Source organism: Bos indicus, chromosome 15, assembly GCF_029378745.1.
Source record: "Bos indicus isolate NIAB-ARS_2022 breed Sahiwal x Tharparkar chromosome 15, NIAB-ARS_B.indTharparkar_mat_pri_1.0, whole genome shotgun sequence".
NCBI lineage: Eukaryota > Metazoa > Chordata > Mammalia > Artiodactyla > Bovidae > Bos > Bos indicus.
The window spans coordinates 56,893,301-56,907,737 of record NC_091774.1 but is presented as its reverse complement, the minus strand read 5'-3'; the positions used below and the strand labels follow the sequence as shown (position 1 = coordinate 56,907,737).

General features: G+C 39.0%; 1 pseudogene; it reads left to right on the top strand.

The window, feature by feature from the left end:
• Positions 1–5,915: 5,915 nt before the first annotated feature.
• On the top strand, positions 5,916–13,934 carry LOC109569469 (bcl-2-like protein 1; annotated as a pseudogene).
• Positions 13,935–14,437: the final 503 nt, after the last annotated feature.

Below are 14,437 nucleotides of genomic sequence, written 5' to 3'. Positions count from 1 at the left end.
CTCCTTAGGAAAGTTTTCTTTACTTTTTGTCTCAGTTGATACATTTTCAGGCTTTATCTGGGCAATACCTGTCTCTTCAGAATCCAACAAACATGCCATTTCCACACTCTTACTCACCTTCCCCATTATGGGGATTCCTTCTGTCTTGAAAACAGACAATGGACCTACATTCACCTCGCATTCGTTTCGTTCATTTTTATCAGAATGGAACATAACACACATTACAGAAATACCCTATAATCCTCAAGGTCAAACCATTATTGAAAGAGCCCACCACACCCTAAAAACTCATTTATTAAAACAGAAAGAGGGAATATGGAAGAGGAGATACACTTATCCTATGAACCCTCAATTATTATTATCTTTAACTCTTTATTCCCTAAATTTTTTAGACTTAGCAAAAAATAATGCTGACACTCGTGCAGATAGACATTTTGCAGAAGACAAAAACAGCAAATTAGAAATCAATACACCAATATGGTATAAGCAATTTAATCAATGGCTGCCAGGAATCTTATGACTCCTAGGCAAGGGTTATGGTCTTGTTGTTGCAGATGGAGAGGAAATCTGGGTTCCCCTTTGTTATGTCCGTTACCAGGAAGGATCCCAAGACTGGACTCCCTCAGGAAATGATGAAGTTAACGCAAAGGGTCTCATCAATGACCCTGGAGGAGCCAATGAGGAAACGCCATCATCTGAATCCTTACCCGACATGGGCTCAAATGAAAAACATGACTCGTCAGGCTGAGCAGACACTGAAGAACAGGAACATCATAACTGCTCCTGGTTTAATAGATTAAGCATTGGAGGCTTTCATAAATCTAAGACAAGTTTCTGGACTGATAAGGACATATTGCTGAATTGGTATAATGGGGGCTTATCACCCCCACAACCCAGGATTGTCTTCCCTATTGTGGGGCCAAAGCAATGGCACATTTGGAAAATTCCAGCAGCTTTAGAGCATTTCACTAATGTTTATGAGACTATGGGTGTGTTTCATCCTTCTAATTTTACCTTCCTATATACTACTACTACCACTATTACTACGTTGCTTCAGTCGTGTCCGACTCTGTGCGACCCCATAGACGGCAGCCCACCAAGCTCCCCCGTCCCTGGGATTCTCCAGGCAAGAATACCGGAGTGGGTTGCCATTTCCTTCTCCAATGCGTGAAAATGAAAAGTGAAAGTGAAGTCGCTCAGTCGTGTCCGACCCTCAGTGACCCCATGGACTTCAGCCTTCCAGGCTCCTCCCATCCATGGGATTTTCCAGGCAAGAGTACTGGAGTGGTAGTACTGGCTATATTCAATCATGTGTTCACCTTCTGTACTTGTTTATGGTAGGGCATTTTGATATCGACTTATCGGCCAAGATTGTCAGTTGTACTGCATGTGCATTGTATACCTGCCTTAATCACACCATTTCATATCACAATGTTAGCATTGCGCTAAACAAGGATCTGAGTTATGGCTTCCCGTAAACTTAACTGAACCTTGGACTGATTCTGTATTTCTTTCTGTATTGTTGAAAACCAGGCTTAGGTGATCTAAGTGCATCATTGGGTGGATTATTGCAGGCATCTTAAGCCTTTTCTCCATTATGACTGTAGGAACTTTGTCTGGTATGGCTTTACATAATTGTATACAAAATCATGATTTTATCACTGCTTGGCACAAGGACTCTCATGATTTGTGGACTCGGCAAGCTCAAATAGATCAGCAATTACAAACACGAATTAATGAGTTACAAACTGTGGTTATCTACTTAGGAGATCAAATGCAACAACTGACTTTCCAAACATGTATACACTGTCACTGGAATTTTACTTCTTTTTGTCTGACTAACATGCCCTATAATAGCACTGAATATCCTTGGGATAAAATTAAGGCACATTTGCAGGATCTCACAGATAACTCAAGTTTAGACATCAATTTGTTGAAACAACAAGTTGCTAATTTTCAAGTTAGGATACCTAGAGAATTGTATAGCACTCAATTCTATGATACCTTAACCAAAACCCTATCGTCTCTAGACCCTAGAGCTTGGTTTTCAGGAAGCAATATTTTTATGTATGTATTAATCACCCTGCTCTTTTTGTCATTGCTTATAGGATACAGAAATCTCTACTCTAGACTCTGTGCCTCCCACAGTGGAGTCCAACTAGCAGCCGCCATGCTTTAATTAAAAACAAAAGGAGGATATGTTGGGAAGCGTAGTACAAAATAGCCGTATTAGGAGAAAGTCCTTGGGAAAATGGCGAAGGGCCAGAAGTATCCGGCTTTGTGTACTGCGGACAGAAAAACATCTCCTGCATTTGCTTATGCTCGGCACCAAGATTTAATAAGAAATAGGGATGTTACTTGAGAAAACGGGTTATGGGATAAGCACATGAGTCACTTAGAGCGCGCTGTCCTTGAAATGTTTTTACTGATTATGTGTTAACCCCGTATGCGCTCTGCTGGCCGTATACTTTAAGCTCTTTGTTCCTACTTCTATAAAAAGGCTTGACTGCAGAAATAAACTTGTCAGTCCTTGCAAGAGACTGTCTGAGTGTCATTCTTTCAGGTTCGTCGCTTCCAAGTCCCGGGGAGAAAATCCCCAACATGTGGTTGCTTAGTCGCTCAGTTGTGTCCAACTCTTTGTGACCCCCATGGACTGTAGACCGCCAGGTTCCTCTGTTCATGGGATTTCCCAGGCAAGAATACTGGAGTGGGTAGCCATTACCTTTTCCAAAGGATCTTCCCAATCCAGGGATTGAATCTGGGTTTGCTGCATTGCATGCAGATTCTTTACCATCTGAGCCATCAGGGAAGCCCAACCAAAGTGATTAACACTGAAATATAGCCTAGATTATAGCAGATTAGATAAAAATATACATCTCCTCAAAAAATAACTGGCTTTGACAAATCAAATAGAAAAAGTGAGTAAGCAAGTCTGAGATCACTTGAAAACGGTTAGCTCCTCATATAGATTTACAACTTATGTTTATTAAATAATTGCTAGTAGAACAAATATCTGTACCAAGATGAAACTAGGAAAACCTATATTTGCTTGTAAAGTTTATCTAATGGTCACACTGATGAATGACTCTGAAATATCTGAAGTATGGAAATGCTTGATAGTAAACAGTGCCTTCAGTTCAGTTCAGTTCAGTTCAGTCACTCAGTCATGTCCGACTCTGTGACCCCATGAATCGCAGCACACCAGGCCTCCCTGTCCATCACCAACTCCTGGAGTTTACCCAAACTCATGTCCATCGAGTCAGTGCTGCCATCCAACCATCTCATCCTCTGTCATCCCCTTCTCCTCCTGCCCCCAATCCCTCCCAGTGTCAGGGTCTTTTCCAATGAGTCAACTCTTTTCATCAGGTGGCCAAAGTATTGGAGTTTCAGCTTCATCATCAGTCCTTCCAATGAACACCCAGGACTGATCTCCTTTAGGATGGACTGGTTGGATCTCCAAGGGACTCTCAAGAGTCTTCTCCAACACCACAGTTCAAAAGCATCAATTCTTTGGCGTTCAGCTTTCTTCACAGTCCAACTCTCACATCCATACATGACCACTGGAAAAACCATAGCCTTGACTAGATGGACCTTTGTTGGCAAAGTAATGTCTCTGCTTTTTAATTTGCTGTCTAGGTTGGTCATAACTTTCCTTCCAAGGAGTAAGTGTTTTTTTTATTTCATGGCTGCAGTCATCATCTGCAGTGATTTTGGAGCCCAGAAAAATAAAGTCTTACACTGTTTCCACTGTTTCTCCATCTATTTGCCATGAAGTTATGGGACCGGATGCCATGATCTTCGTTTTCTGAATGTAGAGCTTTAAGCCAACTTTTTCACTCTCTTCTTTCACTTTCATCAAGAGGTTTTTTAGTTCCTCTTCACTTTCTGCCATAAGGGTGGTGTCATCTGCATATCTGAGGTTATTGATATTTCTCCCAGCAATCTTGATTCCAGCTTGTGCTTCTTCCAGCCCAGAGTTTCTCATGATGTGCTCTGCATATAAGTTAAATAAGCAGGGTTACAATATACAGCCTCGACATACTCCTTTTCCTATCTGGAACCAGTCTGCTGTTCCATGTCCAGTTCTAACTGTTGCTTCCTGACCTGCATATAGGTTTCTCAAGAGGCAGGTCAGGTGGTCTGATATTCCCATCTCTTTCAGAATTTTCCACAGTTTATTGTGATCCACACAGTCAAAGGCTTTGGCATAGTCAATAAAGCAGAAATAGATGTTTTTCTGGAATTCTCTTGCTTTTTCGAAGATCCAGAGGATGTTGGCAATTTGATCTCTGGCTCCTCTGCCTTTTCTAAATCCAGCTTGAACATCTGGAAGTTCATGGTTCATGTATTGCTGAAACCCGGCTTGGAGAATTTTGAGCATTACTTTACTAACGTGTGAGATAAGTGCAATTGTGCAGTAGTTTGAGAATTCTTTGGCATTGCCTTTCTTTGGGATTGGAATGAAAACTGACCTTTTTCAGTCCTGTGGCCACTGCTGAGTTTTCCAAATTTGCTGGCATATTGAGTGCAGCACTTTCACAGCATCATCTTTCAGGATTTGAAATAGCTCAACTGGAATTCCATCACTTCCACTAGCTTTGTTCATAGTGATGCTTTCTAAAGCCCACTTGACTTTACATCCCAGGATGTCTGGCTCTAGGTGAATGATCACACCATTGTGATTATCTGGGTTGTGAAGATCTTTTTTTGTACAGTTCTTCTGTGTATTCTTGCCACCTCTTCTTAATATCTTCTGCTTCTGTTAGGTCCATACCATTTCTGTCCTTTATCGAGCCCATCTTTGCATGAAATGTTCCCTTGGTATCTCTAATTTTCTTGAAGAGATCTCTAGTCTTTCCCATTCTGTTGTTTTCCTCTATTTCCTTGCATTGATCACTGAGTAAGGCTTTCTTATCTCTCCTTGCTATTCTTTGGAACTCTTATAATACATTAAATAGAATTTATTCATACTATTGCTTCTGCTGCTGCTAAGTCGCTTCAGTCGTGTCTGACTCTGCAATCCCATAGACGGCCTCCTACCAGGCTCCCCTGTCCCTGGGATTCTCCAGGCAAGAACACTGGAGTGGGTTGCCATTTCCTTCTCCAATGCATGAAAGTGAAAAGTGAAAGTGAAGTTGCTCAGTCGTGTCCATCTCTTAGCGACCTCATGGACTGCAGCCTACCAGGCTCCTCCGTCCATGGGATTTTCCAGGCAAGAGTACTGGAGTAGAGTGAGGTTGGTGCAAAAGTAATTGCGGTTTTGCATTGTTCAACTTTGCCATTTGCTATTGGAATACATTCTCAAATAAACGTTATGTTACATGTCATTTTAATGTTCATTTCTTGCTTTTTTTTTTTGCTAATGACTTATTGCTGGGTATTTTATGTTTATTTTAGATTAGGAAAATGATAGACAAAAAGTAAATTCAAACAATTTTCTTATTCAAGTTCAAAATGGGTTGAAAACCAGCAGAGACAACTTGCAACACCACCAAGGCATTTGGCCCAGGAACTGCTCATGAACATACAGTACAGTGGTGGTTCAAGAAGTTTTGCAAAGGAGATGAGAACCTTGAAGATGAGGAATGAAGTGGGAGGCCATCAGAAGTTGACAACCAATTGAGGGCAGTCACTGAAGCTGATCCTTTTACAACTACACGAGAAGTTGCCCAAGAACTCAGTGTCAACCATTCTATGGTTGCTTGGCATTTGAAGCAAACTGGAAATTTGAAAGAGCTGGGTGCCTCGTGAGCTGACCGCAAATCAAAAAAATCATCATTTTGAAGTGGTGTCTTCTCTTATTCTACACAACAAATTGTTTCTCAATTGGATTGTGACATGTCACAAAAAGTGACTTTTACATGACAGCTGGTAATGACCAGCTCAGTGGTTGGACTGAGAAGCTCCGAAGCACTTCCCAAAGCCAAACTTGCACCAAAAAAGGTCATGGTCACTATTTGATGGTCTCCTGCTGGTCTGATCTACTACAACTTTCTGAATCCCGATGAAACCATTACATCTGAGAAGTACGCTCAGCAAATCAATAAGATGCACTGAAAACTGCAATGCCTGCAGCTGGTACTGGTCAACAGAAAGGGCCCAATTCTCCATGACAATGCCTGACCACATATCGCACAACTAATGCTTCAGAAGTTAAACAAATTGGGCACAAGGTTGTGCCTCATCTGCCATATTCACTTATGTCAAGGAACGTTTAATTTTAAGGAATCCTATATGTTGTTTTCTGTTTCTCAAGGGCCCTCTGTTCCTTATCAGTTCCTGGGAAACAGGAATGAGCAGAGCTGCACGCAGTTCTCAGGACTGAGGTCAAGAGGCAGAACGCATACATGGATTCCTTTCAGTAATCTTTTACTTTTCTGTAAAACTACTTAGTCATGTTCCTATTTCCAATATATGGGTTGTCTTCTGGCCCTGTGACGATTGTTATCCCCTAGTTACTGTTGTTATGGCCCCATGACTATTGTTATTCCCTTAGTTACTGTTGTTATGCTTCTGTTTTCAGTGTATTATTACTTTATTTTTTGCCTAAAGCTTCTTTGTATTACAATATATAAGCACACACTGCCATGAATAAAGCACCCTTGTTCCACTAGAGACTTGGGTCCCCCGCGCCCTTCTTTTCTTCGGCTTCTTTTCGTCAACTCCTGTCCCCAGGTTCTGGTCTGTCAAGAAGACCATATCAAGTGGCACCCAAACAGGGACCTGGAGTATGCCCTTGGCAACCAGACGGAGTGACTGTGGACCTACTGAGGTCGGTAAGTGCGGGGTTATGGGTCAAACGGCAGGAAAGCCCCACCACTTTTCTACTTTGCTTCATCATTTATTTAAGGTTCAAGGGCTTTTGGTTTCACGTCAGCAATTAGAGGCTTGTCTCCAAATGGTAATTGAACATAATCCCTGGTTCCTTGATGAAAGCAATTTTGATTTAAAGATTTGGAACCAAGTTAGAAAGAATGTTAAGTGAACCACAAGACGGGGAAAAAAATATTCCAATAGATTTCTGGCCCTTATGGGCCCTCACTAAAGCCATGATTTTGCCATTTCAAGAAAATTCTAGCCCCTCCCACCCCCCGATATTCGACAACAGGCAGAACACTTGTTACATGAATATAAATCAGATGATAAAACTTTACAAAAGGCCCTATTAAAACAACATAAAATATTTCAAAATTATCCCACCAGCCCTGCTCCAGCTGCCCCAAGTGCTCCTCCTCCTCTTACAATGGACGCCAAACCGAAAGTCCTCTCAACTCAAAGACAAAACGACTCTAACGATGACTCTTCTGAGGCTCTTTTTGACACTAAAGCTAATAATACTTCCCATAATGACAATGATAAGCCTTTAACACATACTCATATTTATGAGAAAACACTATCTACTCATTCCCTTCATGACGAAGGCTTTCTAGATTACTAGACTGGGACATAAAAAATGAGTCCTTTCTAGCCTTCACCACGTCACACCTGCCTTTAGCCGAACAAAACGTCGCCAGATATAAACTTCAAATAGTTGAGCCACCCGACCCTAATAAAGATGGTCCAGATTTTGACCCCAACATATGGATATGGGTAAACCCCAACCTTGTGTTCCCCCTCTGGAAAACTAGAAGTCAATGAAACCTAAAGATAGCTACACAAAAATATTTCAAGGACCTAATGAAGCCTATGCTGGTTTTTTAGCTAGATTCAAAGTTGATATTTCCTATAATGTTATCAGAGAAGAGGCCAAAATGCAGCTAGAAAAACTGCTTGCTTATAAAAATGCAAACCAAAAATGTTAAAGAGCTACTGCTCCAATTCATGAGATTGAGACTATTATTGATTATTTAAAGGCTTATCACAATTTAGGATCAGAAACTCAAAAAATACAAATGTTAACTGAAACAATGGTTGCTACCTTTAAAAAGGGATATGAAAGATGTTTTACATATGGGGATAAAACTCATTGTAAAAGGGATTCTGCTAAAAAGCACACAGAAAAAATTAAAACTATTAAAAAATCTCCCAAAATTTGCCCTCATTGCCATAAGAGGACACACTGGGCCAGAGACTGCCAATCTAAATATGATATTATAGGAAAGCCTATTTTGGAAAACTCCAAGCTGGGGACTCCCCAGGTCCCCATCAACAAAAACCAGGGGCAAACTCCATCTTTTCCCTCAAACCCTCAACATCTGGCAATGCTACCGTCGATATACCAGCCCTAAATGATTTTCTCCTTTTTCCTTAAGTACTCCCTTCTAAAACACCTATCGGACTTTTTTGGACCCCTACCCCCACAAACCTTCAGTCTTTTATTTGGCCAGTACTGTTCACCCTAGAGTAATTGATTCAAATTATAAGAGAGAAATTCCAATTATGATGTCATCTCAGATATTATGGCAATTCAAAAAGGGAAACAAAATTGCTCAATTAATTCCTTTATCTTACATTTCTATTAACTCCTCTAATGATGTACAGACAGACGGATTTGACAATTCAGATCAAAAACAATCCTTATGGACATCAATAATATCTGAATATACCCAACCAAGTATAAATATCAAAATTAATGGCAAAAAATTTTGTGGTCTCCTTGATACTAGATCTGATATTACTACTATTTCCAAACATTTATGGCCCAAATCTTGGCCTATACAGAAAATTTCTTGCCAAATTGCAGGAGTTTCTCAAACCAAAATACAAGAGGTTTATCAAAATGTCCAAATATATCCATATGAGGGACGAAAAGGCAGCCTACAACATTACAACCCTACATGATAGATGCACCTCTTAATTTAATAAAAGGAGCTTTATTTATGCAATGACAAACTCAAATATGTATTCCACATCTTTCCTAGGGGCCACTGTACTGCTCACTTAACAAACAATGCAATTATTAAAATAACTTGAAAAGGCGACAAGCCTATTTGGACAGAACAATGGCCCCTTACAAAAGAAAAACTAGAGGCTACTAAAAAACTTATCAATACATATTTGAAATTAAAACATATTAAAGAATCTTGTTCTTGAAATTCTCCCATTTTTGTAAAAAAAAAAAAAATCTGACAACTGGCATCTTTTAACAAACCTTCGAAAAGTTAATACATCTATAAAACCTATGGGTACATTGCAACTAAAAATTCCATCACCTACCATTATTCATCAAAACTGACATATTATTATTATAGATTTATAAGACTGCTTTTTTACTACACCTTTACACCCTCTAGACCGAGAAAGATTGGCCTTCTCTCTTCCTTTTCCTAATCATATTGGGCCTCATAAATGATATAAATAGACTGTATTGCCTCAAAAAATGATAAATTCTCTCACCATATGTCAATATTATGTAGCCAAAGCCTTTGAACCCGTGAGAAAACAATTTCTTGACTTTCTTGTTATTCATTATATAGATCATATATTGTCTTCAGCTCCATCTGTTTTCAGGATGGGGAACACATGTATATCTGTGGTGGATTCATTTTGATATTTGGCAAAACTAATACAATTATGTAAAGTTTAAAAATAAAATAAAATTAAAAAAAATAAAAATAAAAATTCAACAAATGTTTGACATAGCTCAACAATGCTTAAAAGACTCTAGATTAATCATTGCCCCTGAAAAGATTCAAACCTCTAGACCTTACCATTACTTAAGATCTATTGTTAATAGACAACATATTACTCCCCAACTAACACAGATTCGTGTTGATAAATTGTCAACCTTGAATGATTTTCAAAAACTTTTAGACAATATAAACTGGATTAGACCCTCTTTAGGTATTGCTAAGAGAAGGCAATGGCAACCCACTCCAGTACTCTTGCCTGGAAAATCCCACAGACAGAGGAACCTGGTAGGCTGCAGTCCATGGGGTCTCTAGGAGTCGGACACGACTGAGCGACTTCACTTTCACTTTCATGCATTGGAGAAGGCAATGACAACCCACTCCAGTGTTCTTGCCTGGAGAATCCCAGGGACGGAGGAGCCTGGTGGGCTGCCGTCTATGGGGTTGCACAGAGTCGGACACGACTGATGCGACTTAGCAGCAGCAGCAGCAGCAGCAGGTATTGCAAATTATCAACTGACTAATCTATTTAATACTTTAAAAGGAGAGCCTGATTTAAATAGTCCTCATTCATTTTCACAAGAGACACACACACACAAAAACTCTGTTTAATACAAAATGAATTATACAAAACAATTTCTTACTCATATTAGACTTGATTGCCTTTAGAGTTGTTTATACTCCCCTCTCTCCATTCTCCCACAAGACTTCTTGCCCAACAAGAACACCCAATAAAATGGATATATACCCATTTTAAAGAGACAAAGTCACTTCTGCCCTATCTTGATTTGATCGCTCTAATAATTATCAATAGAAAAACTAAGACTTTAATTGGCTCTGATCCTCACCAAATTATATTGCCTATTAATAAAGCTCAATTTGAAAATGCATTACAAACTTCTACCGATTTCCAAATAGACTTCTCAGACTATTTTAGAGAAATTTCATTTCATTATCCCTCTAATAAATTTTAAAATTTTTTCAAAAATACTGAATTTATTATCTCTCACATTGTTACATCACAACCTATACCTCAAGCTGATGTTTTCTATATAGACGGGACTAAAAACACCAAAGCCTCATTTTGTTCTCTCAAGAATATAAAGTCTTTTATATTAAATTTCATTCTGTTCAACAAAATGAATTATATGCTTTTATTCACATTATTCACCTACATCCTTACCCTATCAATATAATTTCTGACTCCTCATAGTCAGTTTTTGTATTAAAAAATATAAAAACTTCTACCATAAATTCTAATCCATCTATTATTCAACAACTTTTTCTTGAATTACAATCTATTATTAGGGACCACACTTCCCCCATTTCACACACTGAAACTACAAATAAAAAAATTTAAAAAGGAGGAATACACAGGAACAATTCTCTTTTCTCTATCCAGAGCAGACTTTACTAGATTCCAAACGCAAGATATTCTTTAATCCTATAACTATTGTTAATACAGCTTTATTTGTTTTAAATTTTTTAAAACTTACCACAAGGAGTTATCTTGACATAAGCAGAAAAACATTTCTAAGAACTGAAAGACACTTCTCTTCCTCTGCCCATTTAGTATCAAGACGGGCTAACTAAACATTGGAAATCTAGGAAATTAATCTTACAGGGAAAGGGGTATGCTTGTATTTCTCCAGATAGATCCAATGAAATCAATTGGCTTCCTCTTCGAAAGATCCACCTCAGGAGAGCATCGGATGTTCAAGACAGAGAAAAAACAGCCAAATTCCTGGGAAGAAAAAAATCCCAATACAAGCCATGGCAACTCTAAAAATCTCCAAAAAACACTGCCTTCACCGTCATTGACCTTTGATCTCCTTACCTAAGGATAAACGAAAACCCTTACTAATCAAGCTAAAAATCTGGTTTCTCAACAGGGAATGCCTTGGAATCCAGAAAATATTTTTCTTGCTATGCTTGTTTTGCTTGCTTCACCCCCCACCCACCCCGCTCAAGCTGAATTAATTATCATACTTATTGCACCTATATACATAACTCCCTTTTTACTACAGGTATTTTAGACAATAAACTGATAGAACCCATCCTTCTTATAAAAATGTCTCAGAGCAACCGAGAGCTGGTGGTTGACTTTCTCTCTTACAAGCTTTCCCAGAAAGGATACAACTGCAGTCAATTTAATGATGTGGAAGAGAACAGAACTGAGGCCTCCTCAGAAGGGACAAAATCAGATATGGAAACCAACCCCAAATGCCATCAATGACAACCCACCTTGGCACCTGGCAGATAGCCCTGCAGTGAATGGAGCCACTGGCCACAGCAGAAGCTTGGACGCCCAGAAAGTGATCCCCATGACAACAGTAAAGCAAACCCTGAGGGAGACAGACAACCAGTTTGAACTGAGGTACCAACAGACATTCAGCAACCTGACGTCCCAGCTCCACATCACCACAGGGACAGCATATCAGAGCTTTGAACAGGTAATGTATGAACTCTTCTGGGCCGGGGTAAACTGGGGTCACATGGCCTTTTTTTCCTTTGGTGGGACACTGCATAGAAAGCATAGACAATTAGATGCAAATATTGGTGAGTCAAATCCCAACTTGGATGGCCACTTACCTAAATGACCACCTAGAGCCTTGGATCCAGGAGAATGGCGGCTGGGACTCTTTTGTGAAACTCTATGAAAACAATACAGCAACCAAGAGCCAAAAGGGCCAGGACCGTTCCAACCACTGGTCCCTGATGGGCATGACTTTGGCTGGTATAGCTCTGCTGGGCTCGCTTTTCAACTCATAGTAACTATTCCCTTCATTATAATCATTCATATTTTATACAAGCTTGTGTTCCTCTTCCTTTTGTTATAGCTATAGAGAACTTACAGTTTAATAAGACTCTACGTTTTGTGACTTGTATAGATTACAAAATGTGTACTTGTCTTAATTCCTCTGTTTCTTTGAAAAATGAATCCCTGGAAAGAGGGTCCCATGGCAGGACTTGCCTCTCGGCTACTCACTAAATCACTCCGGCAATCTAAATGATTCATTGGATGGTTAATTCTTGGCATTTTGGGATTAATAGCCATTTGCACTACTGCCGCTGTCGCAGGCATTGTTTTACAAACCTAAATTCAAACACAAGACTTTATTCAAAATTGGACCAAAGATGCTCATATTATATGGGCCACTCAGGCTCAGATGAGGAAATTCAAGATAAAATACAGGAACTAAAAACAGCCATCCAATGAGTCAGAGATCAATTAATAGATTTACAAAAACAAGTAATACTAAAATGTGATTGGCATTCTACACAATTTTGTATCACTCCTGTTTGGTTCAACTATAGTGCTTACAATTGAGAACAAATTAAATTTCACTTACAAGACATACATGATAATGCTTCCCTAATTGTACAATTATTGCAAAAGAAAATCTTTGAAAGCTTCTCTAAAAGTCTGCCCTCTTCCAATAATTTGGAAACTTTAGCTGAATAGCTTAGCTGATCAATTATCTAGGCTAGACCCTCAAAGATGGTTCCAAAGTATTACTCATAGTATTGGGTCTGATGCTGTAACATTGGTAATTGTCCTGGTAATTATATTTGTTATATATCGATGCCTTTCAACATAAATTGTTCACACTAAATAAACTCAATTGGTCAGGGCCTTTTTCACAAAAATAATAAAAAAGGGAGATTTTTCAGGGAACGTTTAATTTTAAGGAATCCTATATGCTGTTTTCTGTTTCTCAAAGGCCCTCTGATCCTTATCAGTTCCTGGAAAACAGGAATGAGCAAAGCTGCACGCAGTTCTCAGGACTGAGGTCATGAGGCAGAACGCATACATGGATTCCTTTCAGTAATCTTTTACTTTTCTGTAAAACTACTTCTCTTCTGGCCCTGTGACGACTGTTATTCCCCTAGTTACTCTTGTTTGGTCCTATGACTACTGTTATTCCCTTGGTTACTATTGTTATGCATCTGGTTTTGGTGTTTTTTACTTAATTTATTTTTTGCCTAAAGCTTCCTTGTATTACAATATATAAGCACACACTGCCATGAAGAGAACACCCTTGTTCCACTAGAGACTTGGGTCCCCCGCGTCCTTCTTTTCTTTGCCTTCGTCAACTCCTGTCCCCAGGTTCTGGTCTGTCAAGAAGACCAGAACACTTGATCTCTCACCAACTGACTACCACTTATTCAAGCATCTCAATAACTTTTTGCAGGGAAATGTTCCTACAACCAGCAGGAGGCAGAAAATGCTTCCCGAGAGTTTGTCAAATCCTGAACCATGGATTTTTATGCTACAGGAATAAGCAAACATATTTCTCATCGGCAAAAATGTGTTGATTGTAATGGTTCCCATTTTGAGTAATAAAGATGTGTTTGAAGCTAGTTACAATGATTTAAAATTTATCGTGGTCCGAAACTGCAATTACGTTTGCACCAACCTAGTAGCTATTCCTTAAAATGATTCACTTATCAATTGATATTAACCAATTTAGCCCTAAAAGAGCCAAAAGAAACAAGTACTAACTGTGGAAAGGATTTTGATTTCCTTTTAAAAAAAGTGTACATGACCATGATAGTTTATTAGTTCCTCGACAATTACTACATGACACATTTTATATGGCATGAGGAAAAAAATGCTAAAATGATCTCCTCTCTAGAAGTCAACTCAGAAGCTGAATGCAAGTAGAATTTTTGAATTTTATAGTAGGTAATGGAATTTCCTCTATAATGAAAACAAATCATGTAATTTTCTCCAAAGTCTTTGGCACTTTGCAGCAGGCTGTTGCCAGTCTAGCAAAACTGGTATGAAAAAATGCTTTTTTGTGTAAATATTTAAACACAAATCCTATGATTACATCCAACAAAGAAGAGTAAAGTCTCAAATG